Genomic DNA, 27,902 nt, shown 5'->3' on the forward strand with positions numbered 1-27,902 from the left:
ACATACTGACTGATGTGTTTATATGAACTGTTCAGAATAAGCAAATTTTATAGAAATTTAAACTAGGTAGGATTTCCCTTGTGGTCCAGTGGTTGAGACTCCATGCTTCCACTGAACTAAGGTCTTACATACTGTGGGGCATGGCCAACATTTTTTTTTCAGAAGGTAGATTAGTCCTTTGTCAGGAGATGGGAGGAGGGAAGAATTGGGACTGATATTGGGTGGTGTGACTGACGTTGGGTGGGTGTTTCTTTTAGGGGTGATGCCAGTGTTCTGGAATTAATGGTGATGGCTGCACTTCTCTGTGAAGACACCAAAAACCCCTGAATTGTACAGGTTAAATGGTTGAGTTTGTGATCTGTGAATTACATTTCAGCGAAGCTGTTTTTAACAGTATAATACTGATAAGCGCAGCACTCAGTATTAAAAAAATAAAAAAGAGGAGGGGATGGTAGTGGTTAAAAGATCAGGAACCACTTGCTAATTGTTTGGTAGAATTTCTCCCAGATTTTTAAAAATACTCCTATTCATTTTATACTGTCTCTCTAGAGGGTTGTTGTTCAGTCACTAAGTCAGGTCTGCCTCTTTGCAATCCTATGGACTGTAGCCCACCAGACTCCTCTGTCCATGGGCTTCTCCAGGCAAGAATACTGGAGTGGGTTGCCATGCCCTCCTCCAAGGGATCTTCCTGACCCAGGGATTGAACCAGAGTCTCTTAAGTCTCCTGCATTGACAGGCAGGTTGTTTATAACTAGCGCCACCTGGGAAGCCCCTATGTATATATTGCTGTTGTTGTTCAGTCGTGTCCCACTCTTTGCGACCCCATGGACTGCAGCACGCCAGACTTCCCTGTCCTTCACTATCTCCTGGAGTTTGCTCAAACTCATGTCCATTGATGCATCTAAAGGGTTTAAAGAGAATATTCCCACAACTGTAGAGAACGGAGGTGGACTCTATTATTAGGTAATTTCTTCCTTCCTCATTCTCCCCAGATCAGGAAATGTGTGAGTGTGTAAAAGTTAACAAGGGCAGTAGTGCTCAGAGCCAAGTCATGAGATTTCCAAGATCTATGGACAACCCCGGACGCCTAGGGGAGCAGAGTTTTGAACTGTTTGCACCATCTTCATACTACCTAAATCTAGGCCAGGGATCAGCAAACTTGTTCATAAAGGCTGGATAGTAAATATTCTGGGCTTTGCAGGCCATGCAGTCTCTGTCAAAACTACTCAACTCAGCCATAAACAGTCGGTAAGCAATCTGAGGTGATTGTGCTCCAGAAAAGCTTAATGTTGTTGACTCTGACATTTGAGTTTCATATCATTTTCCTGGATCACAAAATATTAGTGTTTTTAATGTTTTTTTTAACCACCTCAAAATGTACAGACCATCTGTAGCTTCTAGGATACAGAGAACAAGCTGAGGGCTAGACTTGGCCTCTGGTGGTCCTCTGGTCATGGTATGCAGACTCTAGGGTAATGGGTTAGAAAGCAGTTTGTTGTGAAGTGTGTTAAATTCCTTAAGCCAGTGTACATCTTAGAGCAACAAATAATGCCGTGTGATTGCAGGTTGAACTATTGAGAGACTTAATTGTCACAGTCAGCTTGTTAGCAAAGGAAGAAAAATCAGCAAATAGGATCTTTACTGAAGTGTTTTAAGACTATACTAATGCTATGTTGTGTGGTTTTGAGATTTTTATTTTAAAGTCAGAGAAGGTATGGATATCTTGAATGCAGGCCATTAAGAAGTCTGCCAAGGCCATGAATTTAAAGTCCTAGGAATTTTTCATTGCCCCTGGCTGCTGAATTGTAACAGCAAAGTTATTCATTCAGTTCACATTAAAAAAAAGTCAACAGTGCTTCTTTATACTTTATCTGCATTTGATACACTTCCAGAAAGATGATCTTTAATTTGACTAATGAGTGCATCCATTGTCATTTTAATGACAAGTAATTTACAGAAAAAATAGCTCTTCAGCAAGTATCCTTAAATCTGGAAGTAAAAGTCCCCAGTTTTCCATGAAGGAGCAGTTGGTGTTAGACAGCTCCTGCAGGATGTGGCCACTGGAAATACTTCCTGAGTAATGAACCGGAAATGCAAAAGGAAGAAAGCAGTTTGAAATATGTTGGCCATTTTATATCATAATTTTTGAGTTTATTTTCTGATTTGAGCACAAGTCACAAGTTGCAGAACATGGAGATTTGGGGGAGGTCTGGCCCATTTCCTGCAACCCCATATAACCCTCCTCGGTTCTGTCATAGAAGTTTTTAGATCTATTAATTTGAAGAAAATTGAAACCCATATTCACTAGGATTGTAAATAGAAAATTCAGGAAAATAATCAGTTTTTGACCTCACCACAGTTTTCTGCAGAAATTTCACTCTTTAACTGAATTTTTTGGTGCATAAATAAGTCCCCACTGAGGCCAGAGTTCTAAGCAGACCTTATAGATATCTAAGATGAAGTGAACATGGGCTCTGTCCTCAGAGGGCTTGTGGTTCACTGAACCAACAGAAATATCCTAACAAATATACCTACTGCAGAACTTTCTTCCTAATCCTAAAACTCTTTTGCTGTTATTGGTTGGAGTAATGAATGTGGCATTCTAAGGTCAAATGTAATGATTGCCACATCCTACCATGCTCTGTTGCATGCTCTGTTGTCAAGACTAAGTGTTAGTCACTCGGTCATGTCTGACACTTTTGTGACCCTATGGACTGTAGCCCACCAGGCTCATCTGTCCATAGGATTCTCCAGGCAAGAATGCTGGAGTGGGTTGCCATTTCCTCCTCCAGGCGATCTTCCCAACCCAGGGATCGAACCACAGTTTCCCGCATTGCAGGCAGATTCTGAGCCACCAGGGAAGCCCATTGTCAAGGCTAAAGTCTGTCTTAAAGAAGGTTAACTATGGCTTTGTTCTTGTGGTAACAGAAGAGATAAAGAGATCATTTACAAAGCTACCTCCTGAAAAATTGAAAGTATTTCATGCCAGCCATTGCCTGGGTTCATCTCACAGTGATTTTTAGCTGTTTGCACAATCCAGATTCTGTTATTTGGGCTGTCACTGTTGCTTTTTTTTTTTTTTTCCTTTCTTGCAGCTTCATGAATTAAATTTTACTATTGTTGTAAGTCACCTCAGTCATGTCTGACTTTTTGTGACCCCATGGACTGTAGCCCACCAGGCTCCTGTGTCCATGAGATTCTCCAGGCAAGAATATTGGAGTGGATTGCCATTCCCTTCTCCAGGGTGTCTTCCCAATCTAGGGATCAAACTCGTGTCTCTTAGGTCTCCTGCACTGGTAGACGGGTTCTTTACCAGTAGCGCCACCTATTACTTTTACAAATGGGTAAAATGAAGCTTCAGAAGATTAAAACATGCAACAAGTACAAAGGTGATAAAGTACTGTCGGCATTCACTTATCTGGCTTCCATAGGTTCAGCCAATTGCAGATTGAAAATATGCTGGAAAAAGAAAATTCCAGAAAGTTCCAAAAAAGCAAAACCTGAATTTTCCAGGCAGGCAACTGTTTACATAACATTTACATAGTAGAACGAAATCATTGGGGACTTAGCGAGATAGATGAAACATTCTAGATGTAGGAAAAAAGCTCTAAGTAGCTAAAAGACAATTGGAGTGCAATACATCAGATGGATGCGTGAGCTGGTGAAGATGCTGAGCATTCAGTAAACCAGGTAGTAGAAGGTAGGAAGACAGGTAAGCATTGAGAACTTGATACTTGATCATTATGTGGAAGGTAATGAAAACTTGCTAAAGTACAATTGATCAGAGCAGGGATCAAGAGCTAGGACTTGACATGCAGGATTGATTCTCAGACACTTGGGATGGTCAGCATGAGACCCAAGATTGGAAGCTGTATTTGAAATGGTTGTTATTGACCAGGGTCTGTGACCTAGGAGACAAATGTTGCAAGGATGCCATTTGTTGGTATGATTGTAGAGAAAAGTATATTAGCTTGGTATGGTTATGTAACAAATTACCACAAATTTAAGGGTTAAAACCACACCTATTTGTTAGCTGTTGGTTCTGTAGGTCACAGGTCTGGATGGCCTGCTGTGTTCTCTGCTCAGGGTCTCATGAAGCTGGAATCAAGGTGCTGGCCATGCTAGGCTCTCATCTGGAGGCCCTGGGGAAGAATCTCCTACCAAGGTCACTCCAGTTGTTGGTAGAATTCATTTTCTTGCAGCTGGAGAACTGAACTCTCCATTTCCTTGACAGCTGTCAGGTGGGGTCCACTCTTTCTTCCTAGGGGGCACCTACATTCCTTCTCACATGGCCATTCATTCTCAAAGCAGCAATGGCACTGTTAATCTTTCGTGTATTTAGAATCTCTCTAAGTTCCTCTTCCACTCTTGAGTGGAAAACTCTCTCAGCTTTTAAGGGCCTGTGTGGTCAGGTCAAGCCCATCTGGATCATCTCCTCCCCCTGATGTCAACTGTGCTTATAACACAACACAATCAGGGGAGCAATATCTCATGGTCCTAGGTTCTGGGGATTAAGGCAGACATCTTTGGCCACCATTTCTGGCATTCTGCCTCCCACAGAAAATGACTAAGGTTTTCATCTCCTACTTTACTCCTTTGTAAGCTGTGTTGTCTCTGATAAAAGTCGGTCCACTCTCCTCCAGGGTTAAAGGGCAGGTGAGAAGCATTGTAACTTTTCCTTCCGCCCCGACACTTGTTTCTTCCTGCATGGAAATCTATGTCTTTGGGCATTCTCTGTATGACTGCCTCCTGGATGTGGGTGCCATGAAACACCCAGAGGGTCCATCAGTTTGGTGTATCTCAGGGTTGTTGGGAAGAGACATATTGGAGGCCCAAACAGCACAAGAGGGCAGCACAGAGCAAAAGCTCATAAATGTTGAAATGCAGACTCCTCTGATCCTAGGCCTTTCAGATGTGATATGTCCATCTGTCTTCAAAGCATCTTCTTTCCCAACATGGCACATATAACATGAGCTGACCATAAGTGTACCCCAAAAACTCAGCTCTCGAAAGATCTGCTTCTTGGAACCTCATTTTCTCCAACTTAGAAATGGGCTAGAATTCATTCAAGGGTGAGACCTTTAAAATGGAAAAATTCATCTTTTGAATTCCAGCTATGTAAAGGTCCCCGTTTACAAGCCTGATGGTGTGGTACAGTGTTTCACAACCTCTTTTCTTTACTAATCCACCATGGAGCCTTTTCAAGCATGTTTTCCTAATTTCCCCCTCCGTGAAATTTTAACACTACAACTATATTGTATGTCTATTTACATATCTGTGATTTGTGCATAAAAAGTAGAAGATTTTTTGCTGCTAAGAACTAATTTTCTTTCCCTGGAGGCAGTATCTCTCTCGCTGACAGTGCGTGTTGTAATGGGAAGAAGGAAATTGCTCAGATTTTAATATTTATTAAATCTTCAGTATGCATGGTCTATTTGAGTTGGCATTTGGCAGTAATACTTCAGTTGTACTAAAACATACTTAAGATTAATCCTGAGGAATCAGAAGAGTCTCTAAACATGAAAAGTCACCCAATATTTTATATTTAATGTAACAACTAGCAAAATCAAATGTGAAGTATGATTCTATTTTTGTGGATAAGATGTATAGAAAACTGGCTGGGGAGATTGGTCTACCAAATGCCATTTCTTAGTGGTTACATTTTCCTCCAGGCATTTTGCTTTGGGGGAATTTTATAAATGAATTCATCTCACAGTTGCATCAAGAAAAGTATTACTAGAGAAGGGTTAACCCTTCTTCTTCTTCTTTTTTTTTTTTTTTTTGCCTTCAACATTTAAAGTGAATGGGCAGGATCATCCACATGTTAGCAGAAAGAGAAATTTTTTGCATGGTCCACTCATGACTCCTTTAGCTCTCAAGAGGATCTTGTGCCTCCAAGTTGATTGTTGTATTCTTCCTAATTCTGCTTGAAGGCATGTACATTATTTTCTGCAGAGAAATGCCACCTACAAGAGAGTATTTCTTCTCTTCTCACCAGGTTTTGGTATCCCCAGAGTCCCCTTAGTCCTGTTTACTTTGGATATTTCAGGACTTACTGTAGGATTTAACTGTGGTGAGTTTTTAAGCCCTGTTTTAAAACTCATCAACTGCCTCTAATCTTAGCAAAATGTCAGGTTAAACTTTTGACAGGTTTGGGCGCTTGACATTTTGTAGCCCACTTGGAGTTAGAGGCCGCTTCCATTGTGAGCACCTTGTTCCAATTTACGTCAGAGGGAATTATGTACAGGTCAGGGCTGAGAGCAGCTTATAATTAATGGGATGGACAAGTGGATTTTTCGTGTTTCATAAAATAAAATGGAAATCACCTGTGCTTAGAACAGTTGTGTGTTCTTAAATATTTACATTTATTCTAGTAAACATTAATTATAACTGATCTATTTCTCCTGTGAACTTGCTAACTGGGAGGTCAAAGCCATTGTTCACTGCTTAGAAAGGATGTATGACAAGCTGGTTATACATTAGGAAAGAGTAGTTGGGGAGATACTGGTGAGCGAGCTGGTGGAAGTAATTCAGTGTTAGGTTTTTGTCCTAATTTTCTCTCCTGTTTAAAGCATCCACTTGCCAATATGATCCAGATGTCAGTCCTTTTCAGGGAGACTAGGGAGTGCTTAGCTTGTGAGATTGGTGAAGACACATGACCACTGCATAAGTTTTAGTCATCTTTTATTTAAGTTCAGAAGTAGCTGAAGCACTACCCGAATTTACAGCATCCAAATTTTCTTTACATTTATACATCAGAAACTTCCAACTCCTGGTGGATATAGCAGCAGTATGTTCCTGAGGAAAGAAGTCTTTTGAGTCAGAAAAATCCAGATTCTAAACTGGACTCTGCCCTCTGCCAGCTGTGTGGCCCAGGGCTGTATGCTTAGTCACTCAGGCGTGTCTGGCTCTTGGTGACCCTGTAGTCTGTAGCCCACCAGGCACCTCTGTCCATGGGGATTCTCTAGGCAAGAATGCTGGAGTGGGTTGCCCTCCTCCAGGGGTGGCCTGGGGCAAGATGCCATAATTCCAAGCCTCAGTTTCCCCATCTGTAAAGTGGGGGAAATGATACAGACTATTTAGGGATTAGAGACAATTTATATAAAGTATTAGTCATTCAGTCATGTCCAATTTTTTGTGACCCCATGAACTGTACCCCGCCAGGCTCCTCTGTCCATGGGATGCTCCAGGCAAGAATACTGGAGTGGGTTGCCATTCCCTTCTCCAAGAGATCTTTCCAACCCTGGGATCGAACCTGAGTCTCCTGCATTACAGGCAGATTCTTTACTGTCTGAACCATAAAACATGCCAGCAATGTGTATGTGAGGGAATGGATGAAAAAAGGAAGCTCAACGGAAACCCTCTGTAAATTGCATTACCTGTCAGACATTTGGGTATTAGGTGTATTAATGCATTCTTTATTATTGTCTGGAAGTCTCCAGCCCCCCTACATAAATATTATTTCATTAAGTTATTCCCTTTTACAGATATTCCTTGTGCAGTGAGGAATCAATACAAGGACCCTGCCTATCAGGGTTTGTTGTTGTTCAATTGCTCAGTCATATCCTGCTCTTTACGACCCCATGGACTGCAGCACGCCAGACTTCTCTGTCCTTCACCATGAGTTTGCTCAAACTCATGTCTATTTTATCAAGTTTGCTCAGACTCATGTCCATTGAGTCGGTGATGCCATCCCGCTATCTCATCCTCTGCTGCCCCTTTCTCCTCCTGCCCTCAATCTTTCCCAGCATCAGGGTCTTCTCCAGTGGATCGGCTCCTTCATCAGGTGCCCAAAGTATCAGGGTATAATAGCTAAGTAAGGCATCATGAGACCTTTCTGCCCTGTTCTAAGGAAGCCATTTAAGTATTTAATGAAAAAACTGATTCATGTCAATGTATGGCAAAAACCACTACAATATTGTAAAGTAATTAGCCTCCAACTAATAAAAATAAATGAAAAAAAAAAAGAATAACTTCGAGTGTAGATACATGGTAACAATCTACAGGACTTCCTGATGCTGCTTCCACAAATGAGCTGGAAGAGTGTCAGTTTTAAATGCAATGAGCCGACTTGCCCTCGGGTTCCTTAACACTGCTTTTGAGTATCCCAGTTTACTTTTTCTTTTTGGAGTATAATTGCTGTACAAACATCCCAGTTTAGAAAGTTTCTGCAGAACTCTCCAAGTTTTTAGATCTGTAGTATTCCTTGAGGTGCCCTTGGAGGGGGAGCGGGGAATGTTCTTATGTTTTGGATGTTATTACCCTTCTTCAATGCAAGCCTTGGTAAAAAGATACTGAGAGAAGACAGTATAGATAGAAAGGCAAAATGAGCAAGAAGAAAATCCCACTGATCATGGGCAAAGTCTCCACTGAGTTGCAGATTGGGATCTAAAATACATTTACTCAGTGTACATGTCCTCAGTATATACTCAATATATTTGTGCCAAAGACATATTAGTTGGTAAAAGTAACATGTAAATGGGTATATTTATGCCTTACAGTAAACTCTTTTAGGGTTTGATGACTATACCATTTTCAAAACACTGCCACTAAATTTTAGCATCATTGATCTACCTATAAGGATATGTTGTAGCTCCATGAGTGAGGTGTGGCTGATCTCTTCAGCTTCATTCAGTCCTTTATGGAAATCTTTACAAAAATCATTCTGTGATTGACATGTATATGGTACTATGTATAAAATAGATAAATAATAATAGCCTCCTGTAGAGCACAGTGAACTCTACTTGGTGACCTAAATGGGAAGGCAATCCAAAAAAGAGGAGATATATGTGTATGTATAACTGGTTCACTTTGCTGTACAGTAAAAACTGATATACATTGTAAAGCTTCTCTACTCCAATAAAAATTAATACAAAATACACCCTATGAGCCCAGTAATTAACAGAGTTTCTGACAAATAACAGGATGTCAGTATGCTTTAGGTTTTGCCTAGTGCTACTTTGACAGTGAGTGCATGATAACGCCTCTTCCTTCTCCCCAAAAAAGAGGTGTGAGGTCAGGGAGAGAGGAAAAGGAATGGGAGAGGGAGGGAGGAGCATGAACCCAGACTTATCTTCCCACTCAGTGTAGAGCATCTGGAATTGGAAATGATCTTAGCTTACATTTTCCAATCTCCTACCCAATGCAGGAAAACTCCTTCTAAGATAGTTTCAACAAAGGGCAAGCAGCCTGATGTAAGATGAGAGGTCTCTTTCTGTTTGGTTCAGTATGGTGGTGTTATTTGTAGGTTGCGGTGGTGTGGTGTAGAGTTGTGTGGGAAATTGGGGTGAGGCCTGGACTGGTGGTGACCACTTTGTGGAGGGCCGTTTGGGACCAGTTTTGAGCTGCCATTTTGTTCCATTGTGGCACCTAAATCCTAGTGCTTTCTCAGTTTCTCAATTTATGTGGTCTTTTAATATATGTTAATAAAATTGAAAGCACTATATTAAAATTATTTTTTATACTTATTGAACATCAGGGAGAGAAGGAAGAATTTTTGTCAGTTTCTTTTAGCACAAAAACATTCAAAAACCTCAACTTACCCTAATTTTGCCAGAAGAATTCAACCTATTAACCACAATTTTCTATATTATACTTTTCCAAGCGATCCAAAGAAAAGAAAAAGCAACATTTTGGATTAATATGAAAATTCATTGTCTTGGATACAAATATACATTCAACTTCGATCTCTTAAATCTTCTCTATTTACTATTAAAGGGGAAAAAAGATCTTTTTATAATCATGATTGTAAGGAACAATGAAATTTGGGATTACCTAAGAATCTTCCAATTAGATTCAGGATACGGTTTGTAAGTTATGCAAGTAAAGTGGACTCAAGCATTTTAGGAATGTTTCAACAAGGATTTTTTTCTAAAAAAGGTTTCTGTTTGGAGTTCAGTTAACCAGAAAATTAAATTAACCAGAACTCTTCTATTTCCAGAGAATTTCAATTACTTGGAGTTTGACTGTACTTTTATTGTAGCCTTGCTTCCCATGCAGATGTGAATTCCATGTTCTTTTTTAAAAATGTGTTTTATTGAAATATAGTTGATTTCCAATGTTGTGTTAATTTCTGCTGTAAAACACAGTGATTGTTATATGTTTATTTATACTTTCTTTTTCATATCCTTTTTCATTATAATTTGTCACAGAATACTGGATATAGTTGCCTGTGCTATACAGTAGGACCTGGTTGTTTATCTGTTCTATATATGATGGCTTGCACCTTCCATTTTCTGACTTATTTCTTGCAGAGTGCTTAAGGACAATGAATACCTCGAATGAGCAGGGTAGTGGTGACTTTTGGTTTGGGATTTTAATTACTACTAGTAATATATATCCATCTACATTGATATGTATCTATAATCTGTATATAGAGAGATAGAAGCAGAGCTCCCTGGCAGCACTGTTTATGTTTAGAGAAATATGAGTAGATAATGCTTTCACTATAACTTGACTTCCATCTTTCTCTCCCAAGTATACTTTTCCCCTTTTAAACCTGACATTTAGCACCAAGGAGTATTTTCTTCGAGACAGAACAATGATTTCATCTCTGTTTCTTGAAGTAGTACACAGAAGGAAATGGCATCATGGTAAAAAGAATTTATAAGTGAAATTGGAATGTTTTGCTAAAGATAACCAGGAAGTAAGGAGTGAAAGCCCTCAAGTAGCAGAGAGGCCAGATGGTGTTTTTTTTTTTTTTTTTTTAATGCAGTCACTAAGCAGGAAATTCTGCTTGATTAAGAAGACGCTGGTCTTGATTTTCATTCACTGATTTTGAGGTCCCTTTTTTTTAATGGGTATATGTGTATACACACAAAACCCACAGATTTTATTCAGCCAGTTGATTGTTGGTGTCATTGTTAGTGGGACTCTGCTGATGAGAATTCGAAGTCTTAATGATAAAGAAGGAAATGGGTTCCCAGGTCTCAGCTCTGAAAGAACTTGGGATTGACCCACTCTACCCCAAACACGCCATCATTACCATCTCCAGCAAATTGTTGTAGGGTCTGGTGTTTTGTTGTGTTTTCTTTTGATAACCCAGAATGAGAAAAGCTGCATACCACAGTGGCTAAGTAGGGTTTTGTGAGATACAGGGTAGACTCAGGGGAGGAAAATAGAGGTTTTGGAGTTCAACACTCCAGGGGGCTAATGTGCATAAAGGACCTGAGTTTAATCCTCAGAGCTGCCAGTCAGGATCATGATGAAGAAGCACCCATGCAAAGAATTGCCTCTGGATGCTGCTAGGCTGGGGCGGGCACGGGATGCAGGGCACCTCGCTTTGGACTGTGATGTTGTAGCCGTTGATGTTGAGGGGAGGTTGCCTGGCAGTGACTCAGGCACAACAAAGCACCCTTCTGGAAAGTCACCCTGCCCGCGTCTTACACCTATTGCTCAGCACCCCAGGAGTGAGCGATTTCCCAATCTGTAGTCTAAGGAAGAAAATGAATAGAGTTGCAAAATGGAATACTTGCATCCACTTACCGGGGAGAGACACTTGGTAGAATTTGTAATGGAGTGAATAGATGTAGACAACAGGCAGAACTGTTTGGAGCTGTGCCCTGAATCGGTGTCTGTTGATTTAAATAAGGAAACTATGTAACAAGGGATGATAAGCCAGCACTCCTTACCATAAAGCTGATAAATCAGACACCAAAAATTATTTTGTATTTATTTTCAAAATAAATATATCACCACTTGAAGATAGCTTAGCCACCTGGAAAGGTCACTGTTTTCAAAACTAGACATTTTTTCATGTGTGAATTTTTAAGCCCTAGGTTGCACCTCAAGTACTGAGCCCTTTAAATATCACCTTATCTTATATTCAAAAAGCCAGCTTCTTAGAAAATTTGATCCAATGAAAAGATAAAATGTGCAAGATGAAATGCACACTTATTAACTTAAAATGGACCTTTTTTTTTCTTTAATAGTCACATAATCCTAAAACACAAACAAACAAGACCCTAAGATCACAGTGTTTGACATTATTTCCAGGGTAATATAGTGACTTCCCATTTTATAAATTACATTTATCATCTCTCTCTGAAATAGGACAAGGAAACCTATTTTGTTAATACAAGAAAAATCTCAGAGTTTTGCCTGCCTTGAGAGAATTTTGGAAGTGTTGTTAGAAGACTGATAGCATTTATGGGATTTGTTTTCATATGGATCACAAATATGTATATATTTTACATAATTTTGTACACAACTATCAAGCTGCAGAGAGTTTAAATCTTGGCTTTTAGGCCAAAAAGTCTTTGGGGTGGGGATAACACACTGTCTGAGAATTGCTGGCTACATAACCCCCTCTCTGCCCACCACTCTGTCTTCTCCTAAACCTTGTGTGTTTCCGGGCAGAGTGGTTGGCACCCACCACCCAGACTCCCCAAGCCCTTGCCTTGGTTTCTGCTGCAGCTACAGTAGCAGCTCTTTTTTTCTCCCAGGAGAGTTCCCTCTGTGGTCATCTCCCTTCTGGCCTCTTCTTGAAGAGATGAGCTCTGATGATCATGATCTGACGGCCATTCCAGTTCTCGCTAGCCAGTGAATTTCTTTCTGTTGAAATACCTTTTGTTAATGCCATTATTGTCAGCAAGACCCCAACAGAGCTCTCAGGCACTGGGACCATTTAGTATTAATTTATCTTTGATCCTTCAGTCATGAAGCCCTGGCTGTTCATTTCCCCTGTGCTGTTTGCCTACTTCTTTCCTTTCCTTTTCCTTTCTGAAATTTCTTCTCCTAGAGAGCCAAAAACAGGTAAGACCGGAGAAAACCAATGAGTCTTGAAATGTCTCAATTTCCTTCACACTCTTCTGTGTAACCCTAACTGCGTGTCCATGGTTCCTTTCAACTTTGAGTTAATATCCTGCCACTAAACACTCAGACATTCAGGGAATTCTAAGTACCGTAGTTCCTGTTATTGGTTTTTTTTTTTTTTTGGTCCACTGTGTGATGGCGACTTTCCTCTCTCAAATGGCCTTGCCCAAGTAAACAAAGAGGTCACTGAGTCCCATAATTCATCATTTTGTCTTTTTATGTTAGAAATAGTCAAAGTTGAATTTTAATGTCCTTGAGAAAGAGATCATTCCTTAAGGAAATCTGAAACTAAATATTTAACAGCCTGAGAGATTGAATCACAAGTCTCTGCTCAAATGCTGGAAAGTTTTATCCTGAAATCAAGATGTTCTTTGCTTGTTTACTGGCAGAGGAGAAAGACAAAATATCAGCCAAAGCCTCCACAGATCTGAGCAGAAATAACTCTTTAGCCAAAGCTGACCTGCACTCACCCCTCTGCCTTCTAGCAAGTCATCCTTTCTTTTTCCTTCATTTTATGTATGGTTCCTTGAAATTACCAGATTTTCTCACCAGTTTCCCAGTTTATTTTATGTCTACTTCATTAAAATGCAGCTTCTCCCAGGGCATACCTTTGCTGCCACATTCACTAGTGCATTCCCAGGGCCCCATCAGTGCCTAGCACACAGCAAAACCTCAGAAATACCCATTGGATGAAAAAATAATCAGAGAAATGACTTTCTCTCTGGGTGTGCTCCAAAATCATTCTAAAAGAATTTTTTTTAATGCTTAAAGAAAGCCAAATGAATGTATACAAAGGATTCCTAATGTCATAAAAGTACAAAACTAGCTTACTCTTCCAATCTCTTAAAATGAGTTCAGGTTTAGAGTAGTGAAGAGTTAAAGTTCTAGACCAGATAAAGGCTGATTTGGGATGAATGGGTAAGTTATTAAGGATTAATGAAGAAGTCTGTTTGGGTTGCCCAGGTCCCGCAGTGGTAAAGAATCCACCTGCCAATGCAGGAGAGACACAAGAGACACTGGCTTCAATCCTTGGGTTGGGAAGATCCCTTGGAGTAGGAAATGGCAACCCACTCCAGTATTCTTGCCTGGAAAACTCCATGGACAGAGCAGCCTGACAGGCTACAGTCCATGGGTCTCAAAGAGTCAGTCACAACTGAGCATGCTCACACGCACTGGGCAAAACCTATAGGTGAGGCTTACCTGCTCTCTGCCAGTTTTCCTGGTGTCAGCTGACCTTAGAGGATGGTGGGGATAAGAGACATGGAACACTGTCTTATGAACTCCTGTTACTTCTGGTCTTCCATGGTACAGGAGTCATTTGTGTCAAGTTAGCTGGCTAGAGAGGATGAGATGGTTGGATGACATTTCTGATTCAGTGGACCTGAACTTGGGCAAACTCTGGGATATGGTGAGGAACAGGGAAGCCTGGCGTGCTGCAGTCCATGGCATCGCAAAGAGTCGGACACGACTTGGTAACTGAAAAGCAGCAATCACTGCCTCTGCCATTACTGCTAGAAGGCCCAGGGGTGATCTCAATTCGTGGGACCACTACTGACCACATCTCCAGGAGGAGATGGAAGCTTTTCTTGGGGAATAATTCTTCATGGATTTCTTACAGTTCTGTACCCCTCGTTAGCTGAGGTGCCAACTGCCTTTGTTCCAGGCTATCTTTCTAAGGATTTTTGTACAGTGAATAGCCTTCAAAGGTCAAAAGAAAACATCTCCCTCCAGGGTAGAAAGCAGGATTGTCGTCCATTGTAATAAAGAACATGACGCTCTCCAGGGAAGATGCTGGGCTTGTTTGCTTGCAGTCTGTTATCAAAGATGCAGGTTTCCAAAGCTTGGGGTTGCTCAGCTGGAATGTAAACCCTTGTGTGTGTCACTTGTGCCTAGGCTGCCTGTTCCATGGGACTTGGGGACTTGTGAACAGGAAATACACGCTGCTCCCTGGGCCCTTGTTTGTCTCTAATTCGGGAGTCTCGTGTCTTCTGCCAGCACTTTTCAGGAGGCTAACTGATTAGCTTGCAGGTAGCTTGAAACCCTTCACTGTTCTTGATGGTCTCCCATGCCCTACCCTGTGCCAAGGTCCTTTATTTCCTGCAAAATCAAAAATTCTGGCAAAGGATCCATGTGGGACAGCTCTTCCCTGAGGAGCAGAGAACTGCAGCCTCAAGACCATGGTAGGCAAACCAGTGATTATGAATAGAGGTACGTCCAAGTCTAGGAAATCAACATTGTCTATATGAAGATGATGATTACAGAGTGGTTACTGTAATAATAGGAATGCTAATTTATTACTCATAGACTCTTCCTTCACGTAAGATACTCCATGAACGTTATTCAATGAATAAATGGATCAGTAGCCTTCCTGCTTCCAAACGTGGTTTGAAGAGATTTCCAGTGGGGGAAAAAAAACAGATCATTTGTGTATTGAAAGAAGAGTGGGAAGAGGTGATTCAGGACAAGAAGAGGAGGAGGGTATGAAAGGTACAGTTTTGCCAGGCACTTTTAAGACTCAGTTTCAATTAATTCTCAAAGGACTCTTCAATAAGGAAGCTCTAGAAACAGCTCTGTGAATGTAAGGTCCATTGGGTAGCTGGCTCCTGTCCACCTCTGCTAGGAAATGGTGGATGCAGAGTTTGAACTCAAGTTTATCGGATTTTGAGGGACCCCTTTCTCTGCACAACATCACACTGATGGCCTCATCCCAAACTGGGGCTTGCTGACAGCTCATCAAAGAGAAAGGTGGATGAAATGCATGGTCTAAAAGAGGAAAGCCTATTAGGTTCCTCTCTCATGGGTTTGCAAGGAGGTGAACACGACTGAACAACAACTCATCTCACGATAGAAGGAAAAAATGGGGAAAGGGAAAAAGAATACAAGGCAAATGTAGAGAAGAGGAAAAAAGCCTGCAATTTTAGCTACAATGTCAGATAGGATATATTATTTACTGTTCTGAACCCCTTCAGCTTAGAAACTGCAATAATAACAATAATCATTCTTATTATGTAAGTCCATTAAACTAAATACCGATGATCTTATTAAGTGTATCATTCTACTAGCATCTTTAGCAGAACTTGCATTGGAAGAAAAGTATAAGATGATAAAAGCATGACTTGACAAAACCTGGCTGTTATGTTATTGCTAGCAAGTTAGCTGCAGTGATTGTTTCTCAAAGTAGAACCTTAGCTTCTCTGGGAGTTCTGGAAAGCTCTATGTAAAGGTTATCTTTAAAATGTAAAAGCATGCTCTGAATGGAGACTTTTTTCTATTTTTTTGGCAAGAAAAAATTGTTTTTCTTAGGAATATATGCTGTTAGCTCAGATATCTAACAAAAAAAAGAGTATTTTGTTTCAGATTGGGCAAAACATAGATCTAAAAATTTTAAGTGGATCATGGTTTGAAAGGGAAGTGATTAGTGTGATTTAAAAGCAGTTTTAATTTTATACTTTAAAACTGTGTGTGTGTGTGTATTAATGATAACCTAATTTTACTGCCCCAGACTTAAAGATTTCTTGCTGTCTGGAAAACTAGTTCATCCATTAGTACTGAAATTGATTCAAGGTACTTGTGCTCAAATTTCTCCCAAGAAGCCTCCCGCCTTTGTTCTGTAGGGACACCCAGTTCCGCCACTGTTCTTAATATCCTGTTTTCGTTTGTCAGCCCTCTTGTCCTTTTCAATGCCCTGTTCCCATGTTCCCTGTCTGTCTCTCGTGTGGTGCTTTACAATAACAATTCAGAACAAAAGAGTCCCTCCTCTTTCTGTTGCCTTTAAAAAAAAAAAAAAAGACTTCATTCCCTGACTGTAGGGCTTGAGTGATCACGGGAAGTGTTGAAAGCATGTTCTTCATAAGAGTTAACCAGGAGTTGTAAAGGAGGGTTACTTTTCTTTATTTTTTAAGATCACAAAGTGGCTTCAGGGTCTTGTGAACACAAGGATTTTGTGTATGGCTGACTTTGAAGTGGAGAGTAAAAGCAGTTTCCTTTGAGAAAGAGAAGCTATGATATTGGAGATAATTCCCCTCTCTATTCTTAGAATAAGAATTAGTTACTGTGTAACGTTGTCATTACCTGAGGACACAGTTGTGCATGTCATGTCCTCGAACCTAAGAGAAAAGTTGGGCGCTGTCATACTGGCCATCATCCACACCTATCTACTGATACATTTTCCTCCTGGTGATGAGACGCAGGAAGGGGAGAGTGTACAAGGAGCAAGGGTTTTTCTAGGTAGAATTTTCTTGCAAAAATCCAACTCCACTGGTCTTGTCCTTCAGAGACTAGACCTCTTAGATGATTTTGCTCATTTCCGGGTCACCTCTTTCAGATGTGAGTGACAGATTTTGGGGGTCACTTTTAAAAGTTGGTGTGTTTTGATTTTTCATGTAGAAATTATTGACAGGTTTCTGTTTTTGCATGCAGGAAGGAAAGTTTTTTCTCATGCAGGACAGATGCTGTGACCAAGAAGTATGTGAAGAGTACTAGCAAGTCCCAAGGAATTTTGCAAAGGTGCTTTTATACCCATATGTGTGTGGGTGTGTACATATATATCCACATGCATATGTATATATGGTTCCAAAAGCTAATTGCATTGTAGGTATACATAGGATTTTATGTAGACATAGAAGTAGTTCTCTGAATGTATGTGGAAGTGCCTACTGTATTCTGAATACACTTGGAAAAGGATTTAAGAAAGGCAGTATTGGAGCCCCTTTTATCTGATTGATTTCACAGGACGCAGTGGCCTCCATTTCTGCCACGACCACACTGATGGGCCTGCTCTTCCAGAAGGTTCGATTTAGATTTAGATTTCTGTCGAGACTAAATGTGACACATTTTCACTCCCTTCTTTCTCTTTCAAGTCTGCTCTCACGGCCTTCAGAACCAAATTCTTGCCTGACACCCAGTACAGCATAGACCTGGAAAACATCAGTCATTTTCAATTTAGTGTAAAATAGGTTCCATTTGTCTTTAAAACTGGATGCTTTCTTTCTTAACATAAACTGGAAAAACTGAAATGTCGGAGTCCCCCCTGACAGTTGGAAATTTCCCCGTCGAGGTGGTCAGATTGTGCACTCTAGAAGATGATAGACTTTGTTGTTGTTTATCATTTTCCTTGGCTTTTGTGGGACAGAGTAAATGTTTCCTGATGTCTCAGGCTAATTTTTCCACAACAGCGCCAAAATGTCTCAGAGAAATCTTGACAATTTTAATGTTGTTTTAACAAAAGCAGTGCTTTCAAATCTCTTGATGAACAGGTCTTTCCAATTCTATTGGATGATGTACATGTGTCCCTTCCATGGACAGTGAGGACTCCTTTGGGAAGTCATTTGTAGGTGAAATTGAGTAACCCCTTTGTTTATTGTTAAAAGACAAACAAAATTATGGTTTGCAGAGACATAAGTCTAGAGAATGTATGTTTGCATTTTTATGTCCAAACATGCGAGGCGTGCTTTGGTTTACCATGAGGGGTGCAGTGGCATGAAAGTAGGTGTCACAGTATGCAGCCCAGGTGACACAGGGAAGTCGTTCTTGCCTGCTGCTTGCCCTTTGTCAAGATTGTTCTCCAGGGACCTCCCTGGTGGTCTAGTAGTGAAGACTTCACCTTCCAATGCAGGGGTTGTGGGTTTGATCCCTGGTCAGGGAGCTAATACCCCACATGCCTCATGGCCAAAAAACCTGAAAACATAAAACAGAAGCAATATTGTAATGAATTCCATTAAGGTTTTAAAAATGGTTGACATCAAAAAAATAATTTAAAAAAATGTTTGATGGACTTTGACATTAAAAAAAATGTTCTTTAACCTTCTTGGGTTGAGTCCAAATATCTGGTTGATGAATTGAATTGTGCAGGTTTGCAACCAATGTAGGTTTTTAATTTTCTTTTTTTTTTTTACACTTTCCTGATGATTTACTTTCGTTGCAATTTCTTGCCTTGTGCAGTGTGATAAGCAACATCCTTGAAAGAACTGCAGTGCAGGGCAAGTTTTGCTATTTTGGCTTTTGGGAAGACGACTTCCCTTTCTTCCTTCAGACAATCAGTTTTTAAAAGATTACTTTCCATTCTTGATTCACTCTTTTTTTGCCATTCTGGAGAGTGAAATTTGGGACACTCATAGCAGATTTGCTGTGTGTGTGTGTGTTTATGTTTGTATTATATGTACATATGCCTGCAGTGCAGCAGACCCAGGTTCAATCTCTGGCTTGGGAAGATCCCCTGGAAAAGGGAATGGCAACCCACTCCAGTATTCCTGCCTGGAGAATCCGTTGGACAGAGGAGCCTGGCGGGCCACAGTCTGTGGGGTCACAAAGAGTCAGACACAACTGAGCAGCTTTAACTTTTGTATGTACATATACACATATGATATGCCTATATGATATGCATGTACAAAATATGTATACAGTATATATATACATAATATCTATACATATGTATGTATATATGTAAAGCTTGCTTGTGGGTGTATGCACATATGTGTATATTTTATAGGTATAGTTTCAGTTGTTTCTCAGGATGACAGATTGTGATTTAGATCTCTCTTTCTCAAAGAAACAATGGCTGCTTTATTATGTCTATACAAGAGATCATGACTCCTGATATAGCATTAAAAAAAAAAAACTTCTTCTTGATATTGTATTTTAATTCAGAAGATAGATGCAAGGTAATACATATATCATTTTAAAAAATAACAAAGCAGTGTCCCGAGCATAATGTCATCACGTACTCAGAAGGAGGCCGAGAGGATCAAAATGCAAGGGTGTCCTGTGCCCGTTGGTAACCCCGGGCAGTGGTCAGGCACGACTTCCACTGGCAGCATACAAAGCTGGCATCCGGCGCTCAGCCGTCGGACACTGACCCGCTCTTGATCCTTGTGAGCAGTGAGGGTACAGATTCTAGTGGCGAATCATGCTTTGGGGGTGGGGGGACTAGGCAGCGGGTATTGATCTGACCCGAGCTGCCTTTTCATTTGGTTCAGATGAGCCCTGAGTGGGCCAGGGCCCAGGGGAGCCACGAAAGGGTCCGAGGAAAGGGCAGTTTGAAAAGCCAGAGAGTTTTGATTCTTCAGCTCAGCAAGCCTGGCGGGGTGGATGAGGTGGAGCTGGCCTTCCTGGAATTGTCGCGTCGATTTTCCTGTTGTGTTTCACTGTTGACGCTCTCACAGACATACAGGACCGCTCCAGCACTGCCTGCCACCCACCATCTGGTCTCGGTGGCCTGTGTGTCATTTCGTGAGTCCCCCTCCTCTGTCTACGGCGATGTTTCTTCAAAAAGAACTAGGGTGCAGTCCATTGGTGGGTATTCAAGGCAATCTTTTCGTAAGAATCTGTGGAGATGCTAAAAGAACTCTTTCGGACAACTGTGCTGTTTCCTGTTTTTAACCTATTTATTTATCCGTCTTTCAGTAGGATGAATGGCATTTCTGAGACTGTCGAGGGGGTTTCTTCACTCTTAAGACAGGGCAGAATCAAGCAGTTGTTCCTGGAGAAATCAGGATGGCTTTTTTTTGCATTGTCATTTGTGTCTTTTTGCTTATCTGCTTGTATAAATGAACTCTAGAAGGTGTATTTAAGCATTCTGTTAAGTAAATTTGGAAGACTGGGTTTCAATTAAAATAACCAGACAGTGTGACCTAGCTCCCATTTCTCCTTAATTTTTATCATTAAAGCCTGCATATCCCTAAAGACATCTGCCAGGCTTCCAAGTGATTCTTTTCAGGAATGTTCATTCATTATTAATCAGGTTGCGTGGGCAAGAGAGTATGTGATTATTTTAAAGAACGTCCTGGAGATCCAATTACTAAAAAATGAGTGAGTTCTAGACAGACGTGGATGGACAGAAAAGGGTTTGTGAACAGATTAATTCAATTTGCATGAATTCCACCAGGTGGGTGTTGACTGAAATTAAAAATCTTTCCTGGTTCTCAGTTCAGGTATCAGGTAAAACATTTTTAACTCTAGTACTCCTTAGAATACGGGTGAAATGACAACTGATTAAAAATATCTCTTGTCCTCATTAGTTATTTTAAAACTTGGGGCTAGTGCCTCAGTGCTTATCTGCTTGTCACTTTTTTTTCCCATCAGTTCCTCTGGTCCCCTACAATTTGGTTGGCAGAAATTTTCACTTGTCTGCCGTGATGAAGTGAACGAATTTGAGTGTGCTGATGGTCAGGAGTTAACCACAGTGATATTTCAGAGGGATTACCTTTAGAAGGTTATGGGATCACTTATTTTCACCCGTTCCTACTCGATGTATTATTTCTACTGTTGCTTTAAGAGCCCTTTTGCATTTTGACTGTTCTGTGCCATAATTTGGGGTGGGATAAATTGTGGTATCAGTTTCTAGGCATTCGGGTTGCCTTTACATTCAATTGGAGCTCCCTTAATCCCTCTTTCCATCCTATGGTTCTCTTTTATTGTGCATTAACTGACTCACCTGCCTCTCAAATCAGCCAGGATTCTAATGAGTAAAATAGTATTTGGGTAGTGTTTTTACTGTGCGGTATTTATAACTCAAAAATGAAAAACTAAACCAGGATTGAATATGCAGATATTGAGTGCTTGTATTATATTTTAAAAATACTCAGTTTGTGGTGAATTCATCTTGGTGGAGCTCTCAGTTTTTACTGAGTTTCTGTTAGATTATGTTTGGGGTTTGGAGATGCAGTTTATCTGATGTGAGACCAAGGCCTTTCTGAGTTTAGTCTCTTTTGCAAAACCCTGACTCACCAACTGAGGTTCAGTTTCAGTATTTTCCAATTCCCAAGTTTTTAGTCCTCTGAAAGTCTGTATTTCTGCTGATCCAAGATGAAAACATTATTCCACAGTCCTTAAAAAAATACTCCACCTATGGCTCTGGAAAAGAGAGAATCCCGTAGCAAAAACTCAGATGGCAGTAAGTCGGCTCAGTCTTAATTACTTATGTGAAGAGAATGAACAGGAAATTGACTTGATCCTGTTTCTGAAATTTATGACTCTTGAAGAAATAAATGTATGCATAGCATTTTCGAAGCTGTCTCTTTTTTCTGATACTTTTAGGAATTTCCTTTTCCAAACCAGTTTTAGGTGACTTGGTGTAACGTTGTGCAGTTTTGACGGTGTTTGTCCTTTCAGTTGCATTTTGGTAAAACATCAACCTTGGTTTCCAGAGGCTATTTATGGGGAGAGATGGAGGAAGTGCCTTGCGAATCATCTGGGCAGTGGCTGAGAGTGACCTGATATTAACAATTGACCACAGGTCACCCAGTGTTGGTATCCAAGTTTCTTCCTTGGTCTGGTGACTCATTCATTTCCCTCATCGTGATGGCTTTCAGAACTGTACAAAGTGAGGCCCTAAAAGTAAAATTATAGGTGGCTAAAATGCATGTTCTTTTTCACAGTCTCCAAATGAGAAAAGTGATTACTTTTGATGGTGTATGCAGACATGACATAGAATACCTGTAGGGAAGCATTGAGAGTGGATTTACCTTATGATTAAGACACCAATGTCTCTATTAAGAGAAATTGGGAATAAAGAAGTCAGGGATGATGTGCTGACAATTGCCTGCCTGCAAAGTCGCCTCAGTCATGTCCAACTCTTTGCGACCCCATGGACTGTAGCCCACCAGGATCCTTTGTCCGTGGGATTCTCGAAGAGAGTGTTGGAGTGGGTTGCCATGCCCTTCTCCAGGGGATCTTCCTGACCCAGGGATAGAGTCTCTTAAGGCAGGTTCTTTACCACTGGAGTCACTTGAGAAGTTCACAGTATTGTCTCACAGTAATGTCTCCTTATTCTAGCAGGTGATTGAATTCATAGAATGCACTTGGTCTGGAGATTCCTTGGTCACTTCTTGATTTATATATATATATTTGTATATATATATGTGTGTGTGTGTGTATATGGATGGGTGAAATTACCATGGGATTTTGAACTGGAAAGGCTGCTCATCGACTTTGACTAGGGATTAAACTTTGCAATGCATGCCATCTTCACAGGGGTCCTAGGTGTTTCTTCAAGGTGCAGGTTATCTTTGTCATAGCAGAAGTCAGGAGAGACTACAACAGACTAAAGCTGTGAAACCCTAAAATGAGCTACCGAGCAGGACGGTGGGAAGGCTTGTGACAGCAGGGAGTGAAATGTTTTCTCTGCATTGACTTGTCAGATGAATAGTTTTGCCTCTTACTTCAAAGCGGAAGGCAAAAAAGATGAAACCAACAGATATGAATGCTCTTAACTTCTGTCTCCCTGCTTTAGCACATTGATCCCTAAGGGCACTCCTGCTGAGTCCAGCCATCTCCTTTCTCGAGCCTAATACCATATCTGAATTCTTTCAGTCCCAATGACCTTGTCTTCTACTGGGAACTTTCTCCTCCCCTCTCTTGGCTTCCGCATCCTGTACCTTGGACCAAAGAAGGCCTTTCTCCCTCCAGGAAAGTCATCCTCCTGGAATGAACGCTGGTTAAAGATGATGATACCTGGAGCCCAGAGGGAGCAAGGTGGCTTCTTCCGAGGCACCTGGGTCAGCCAACTCACCATAACCATCACCTGGGTGTCCAGGTGCAGTCTCTCTACAGTGCTCACTGCTAGCTTTCCTGCAGGCTTTCTATTTATGAAAGTGAAAGTGAAACTCACTTAATCATGTCAGACTCTTTGCGACCCCATGGACTGTAGCCCACCAGGCTCCTCTGTCTATGGAATTCTCTAAGCAAGAATACTGGGGTAGATTGCCATTCCCTTCTCCGGGTGATCTTCCCTGACCCAGGAATCAAACCCAGGTCTCCTGCATTGTATGCAGATTCTTTACCAGTTGAGCCACCAGGCTGACTGGTGATGAATTTTCTGTTGATCTATAGATAATTTTTCCTTAACTCCCAAAGGCGTGAGTGTCTTATATCCAACTTGTATCATGCAAAGTTTTGAAGGGGGAGGTAGTCTTTTGGCTCAGGCTATCCATTCACAATTGGCCTCAAATTTCGACTATGAATGTTACCTCCATGTGAAATTCATGTTTGTGCTCACACATGCCTGCCTATTATCAGTCCCAGGGCTAATCTGATTCTATTGAATGAATGATGAAAGAAGATGACTCATTTAAATCTGCAACTCATTACTGATCACTCTGTTGGGTACTAGGAAATACTTCTTTTAAATAAATATTTTAGTTATTTTGTGAAGAGGATAGTTATTTTGTTTTGTGTCTTTCAGCTAAAGCTTTACTTGGCTAATGGTAAACATGTAAGACATGTCACGCTATTTAAAGCCATCTTTTAAAATGTTCTTTGTGGAATGTGAAATCCCTCAGTACCATAGTAGCCAGGGCTCTTCGGACCTCTTGGAAGTTTGTCTCTTATTTTTTTAAAAAAGCAGAAAACAAAAGAAAATGGAACATGAAACAAAAAAAAAAGTGAGAAGAGAAAAAAATGATTTGTGCTAGGAAGAAAAGCAAAGACAACTGCTAAGAGCAGAAAATGGTCCCATTTCCTGGGTCTCTGGTACAGGAGGTTAGTGATTGGGACTAAGATTAAAGAAGCAGCTTGGGAGAAAATTGGGCGAGGTTTTTAAAAGATAAGATGTCAGGACTGAGACTTGGGCAGCAGGGAGCTGCTCAATGTTTTGTGCCTTTAAGAGAAGTCACCAGAAGAAATGATGATGCCAAAGCATGTTGCAAAGGTGAAACTGAAAGACAAAAAGTGGGAGGTAATAAGTCAAATTAGGAGATATTTTTGTTCTTGTGTTGGGTTTGTTTTTGTTCATTTGTTTTGGGCAATAATGTGGGAATTCAGTAAAGATCTGGGTCAACACAGAGGCAGTAAGAACAGAGAAGTCAAAGAACTACTAAGATTTGGTATTTACATGTCTTGGCTAATGATTTGGATTTGGGGAAAGGTGAGTATATGGTTTCCTATTGATTCTGTGACAAAGTACCAGAAGCTTCATGGCATTAAAAAACAGTGGGAGTCGTTAAGTCTGACACTGTTCTCACTGGGCTATAATTAAGGTATATCTACAAGGCTGTATTCCTTCTGGAAGTTCTAGCTGTGGTCCCCATCTTTTTTGGCACCAGGAACCAGTTTTATGGAAGATAATTTTTCTGTGGGCCAGGGTTGGGGGATGTTTTCGGGATGATTCAAGTGCATTACACTTATGGTGCACTTTCTCTTAGTATGACATCAGCTCCATCTCAGATCATCAAGCATTATATCCCAGAGGTTGGGGACCCCTGATCTAGAGGATAATCTGTTTCTTTATTTTCTGTATCTTCTGGAGGCTGCCCATATTCTTTGGCTTATGGCCTCCTCCCATCTTCAAAGCAGTGTCTTTATCAGGTCTTTTTCAAGTAGTGTCATCTGACACTTCTCTCTTACTTCCCATTTCCACTTTTAAGGACTCTCATGATTATATTGAGTCCCATTGGATGATGTAGGCTCATCCCTTTGTTTCAAGGTCAGCTGCTTAGCAGCCTTAATTTCCATCTGCAACCTGAATGCCCGTTTGCTTCGTAAGATAGCTTTGGTGGGGTGGGGGCATGATTCTGCCTCCCCCTAGAGGGAGGAGTAGAAAATGAGGCAAGCCTCTGACTTGTGCTAAGCAGGAGAATGGAAGCATCATGAGGAGATACCAGGAGGCTTGGAGGGCAGATGGGTTTGGAACAGAAGCTACTGAGTCCCATGAGGTGCACACTGTGAGTTGAGGCGCTTATAGTAAATGAAGCAAGTTGTCCATGCTATGAGATGGTGCTGTGAGAGTCTCGCAAGCCTAGGAGTCAGAGAGGCAGTACATGGATGAACAAACAACCTGGACAGCTTTTTGATGGAAGGTAGGCTGGCCCTTTTAAAAACATAGGCTTTGTGGCTCAGCTGGTAAAGAATCTGCCTGCCAATGCAGAAGACTCAAGAGACGCTGGTTCAATCCCTGGGTCAGGAAGATACCCTGGAGTAGGAAATGGCAACCTGTTCCAATATTCTTCCCTGGAAAATTCCATGGACAGAGGAGCCTGGTGGGCTACAGCCCATGGGGTTACAGAGTCGGAGGTGACTGACTGTACATGCACACACATACAGTCTTTGCTTAGCTGGAGGAGAAGTCAGATGTGGTTAGGGAAGAAAACCAGAAACACCCCCATCTCAGTGCTATACAAAATGGGGAAGGGGAGGTAAAGGAGACAGGGAGAGATGTGGAAAATAAATATCAATTTATTAATTTTTCATTTTAAAGAAGTGCTTTCCTCCGAAGTCTTGAGTCTGTAAGAAAGTTTTTTGAAAAGATGCCTGGCGGCCAGTGCTTCCCAGCATCCAGTGCTTAGCTGCATCCTGTGACCAAAGACTACCGCTGAGGGCTGTGATTGGAGAGAATTGGAGAGACCATCTGTGGGTGCTACCCCAGGGACACACAGCTAAGAAAGAGCAGAGCTGTGGATCAGACTCCATTGTCTGGCCACCCGCCCAACTCTCTCCCCTCACTCTTCTGTGCCCTGTTATGGACCATAAACAGTGGACGAGCAGAGGTGTGAACTGTGAATTGTTTTTCATCCCTGGTTTGTTGCAAAGGTTCCCACGATGACCGACATCCTCCTTTGAATGAGAACCAATCAGCCCATTCAGAAAAATCTTGAGCTATAGCATTTCCTGACGGTGATATGCACGTCTGATTTCCTTCCATTGTAGTGAAGGCTAAGAGTCAATGTCTCTCTCTCTCTTAATTGGAGGCCTGGAAATTAAATTGCAGGAGTTCAAAAAAGAAAAAGATCACATTTTGCACAAAATCTACTCCCACTCCCACATTTCTGTGTGCTTGGTGACCCCTTTTAGTCTTTAAAACCCACCTTGCATGTTGCCTGCTTCAGGAAGCTTCTACATCCTCTTCTCCCCCAGTCTTTTGTTACCTTGGATGACAATTTGTTTTCTCTCTCCCATAATAGACCATAAGATCACTGAAGGTGGAGGGGGGCAGGCAGGTGTTACCATTAGTTGTCCCAGGACCCTTTACCTAGAGGGAGTTCACTATTTGGTGAAAGAATGAATGGCATTTTCATGTCTCAAAACAAAACAAAAACACCATCATGTTAAAGAAAGCTAGAAAATAAGCCATGCCATTTTTTTTTAAAGAGAAGGGAATGGCATCTGTGCTTAGTGGTAATATGTTGTTGAATGGTTTCATAAGAGTATCGCTACCATGGGAAAATCTGGATAAAAGTAATAAAAATGAGATCTGCTGTAGACAGCAAGTCAAAATCCCTTCCTTTCTGGCAGCCTACAGGCCAGAGGTTCAGAAAAATGGCCAAATCTCACTTCTCACTTTGCATCTCGATATTTTGTCATCACTTAATACAATTAACCAACAGCATTTATAGCATAGACACTTGTATAAAGCGCCACGCCAAGCACCAGGGCAATAAAAGAAAAAATGATCCATTTCTGAGCGGCTGCTATTAAATCATTCTTAGGTGAATTGCCCCTGAGGACTTGACTCATATTGTGTCCATGGATGGCAGGGTGGAATCCTGTCGTCTAGCATTTCCCATTAGCACTCGAAACTTGTATGTGCTTGTTGAGGTCTTATCCTGCCGGCATGGCTATTGTTGCCAGTGCAGCATTTTATTCATACCTCTCTGAAAGTGCTCTTCATTTCTATTTTGTTGACTGTACATGTCTCTGTCTTCTAAAATACAGGTCAGCAGAATAAGATATGTATGCCAAATCCAGCTTGCTACCTGCTTTTGTAAATATAATCCCATTGGACAGCCATGATCATTCATCTCTGTATTGCATATGACTGCTTTTGCCTGCTACAGTGGCAAAATTGAGTCGCTGCAACAGAGACTGTCTGGCCTGCAGTACCCGAAACATGTACTGCCTTGGCCTTGATAGGGAAAGTTTGCTGACCTCTATTCTGACATATTGAGAGATTATTGAAAGCAAGGGTTATGTTTTATTGTTTCTGGGTTCAGCCCCAATGTTGGTACTTATATGAACTCAATCAATGAATGTTCGAGTCTTAATGTGTGTGAGGCACTGTTCTAGGTGCTGGTGGTACATCCCTCAAAGAGCAAAGCAAAGTCTGTGCCCTCCTAGAACTTGATACTCTAGTGGTGGGGCCATGGGGAGAGATGGAGCAG

At 41.1% G+C, this 27,902-nt stretch overlaps 1 protein-coding gene across 7 annotated transcripts in view; it reads left to right on the plus strand.

Annotated features, from left to right (window-relative positions):
- The window catches only part of MID1 (midline 1), a 401,161-nt gene that overhangs the window by 232,811 nt on the left and 140,448 nt on the right, over positions 1-27,902 (plus strand). Inside the window, exon 1 of one of the 7 annotated variants that reach the window (XM_043458382.1) lies at positions 19,889-20,103. The exons of the other annotated variants lie outside the window; for them this stretch is intronic. The gene's annotated coding sequence lies outside the window, so the exon portion shown is untranslated. Of the gene's footprint in view, positions 1-19,888; positions 20,104-27,902 lie in introns of those variants that run through there. 7 annotated transcript variants of the gene reach the window in all.

Source organism: Cervus canadensis, chromosome X (assembly GCF_019320065.1).
Source record: "Cervus canadensis isolate Bull #8, Minnesota chromosome X, ASM1932006v1, whole genome shotgun sequence".
Lineage (NCBI taxonomy): Eukaryota > Metazoa > Chordata > Mammalia > Artiodactyla > Cervidae > Cervus > Cervus canadensis.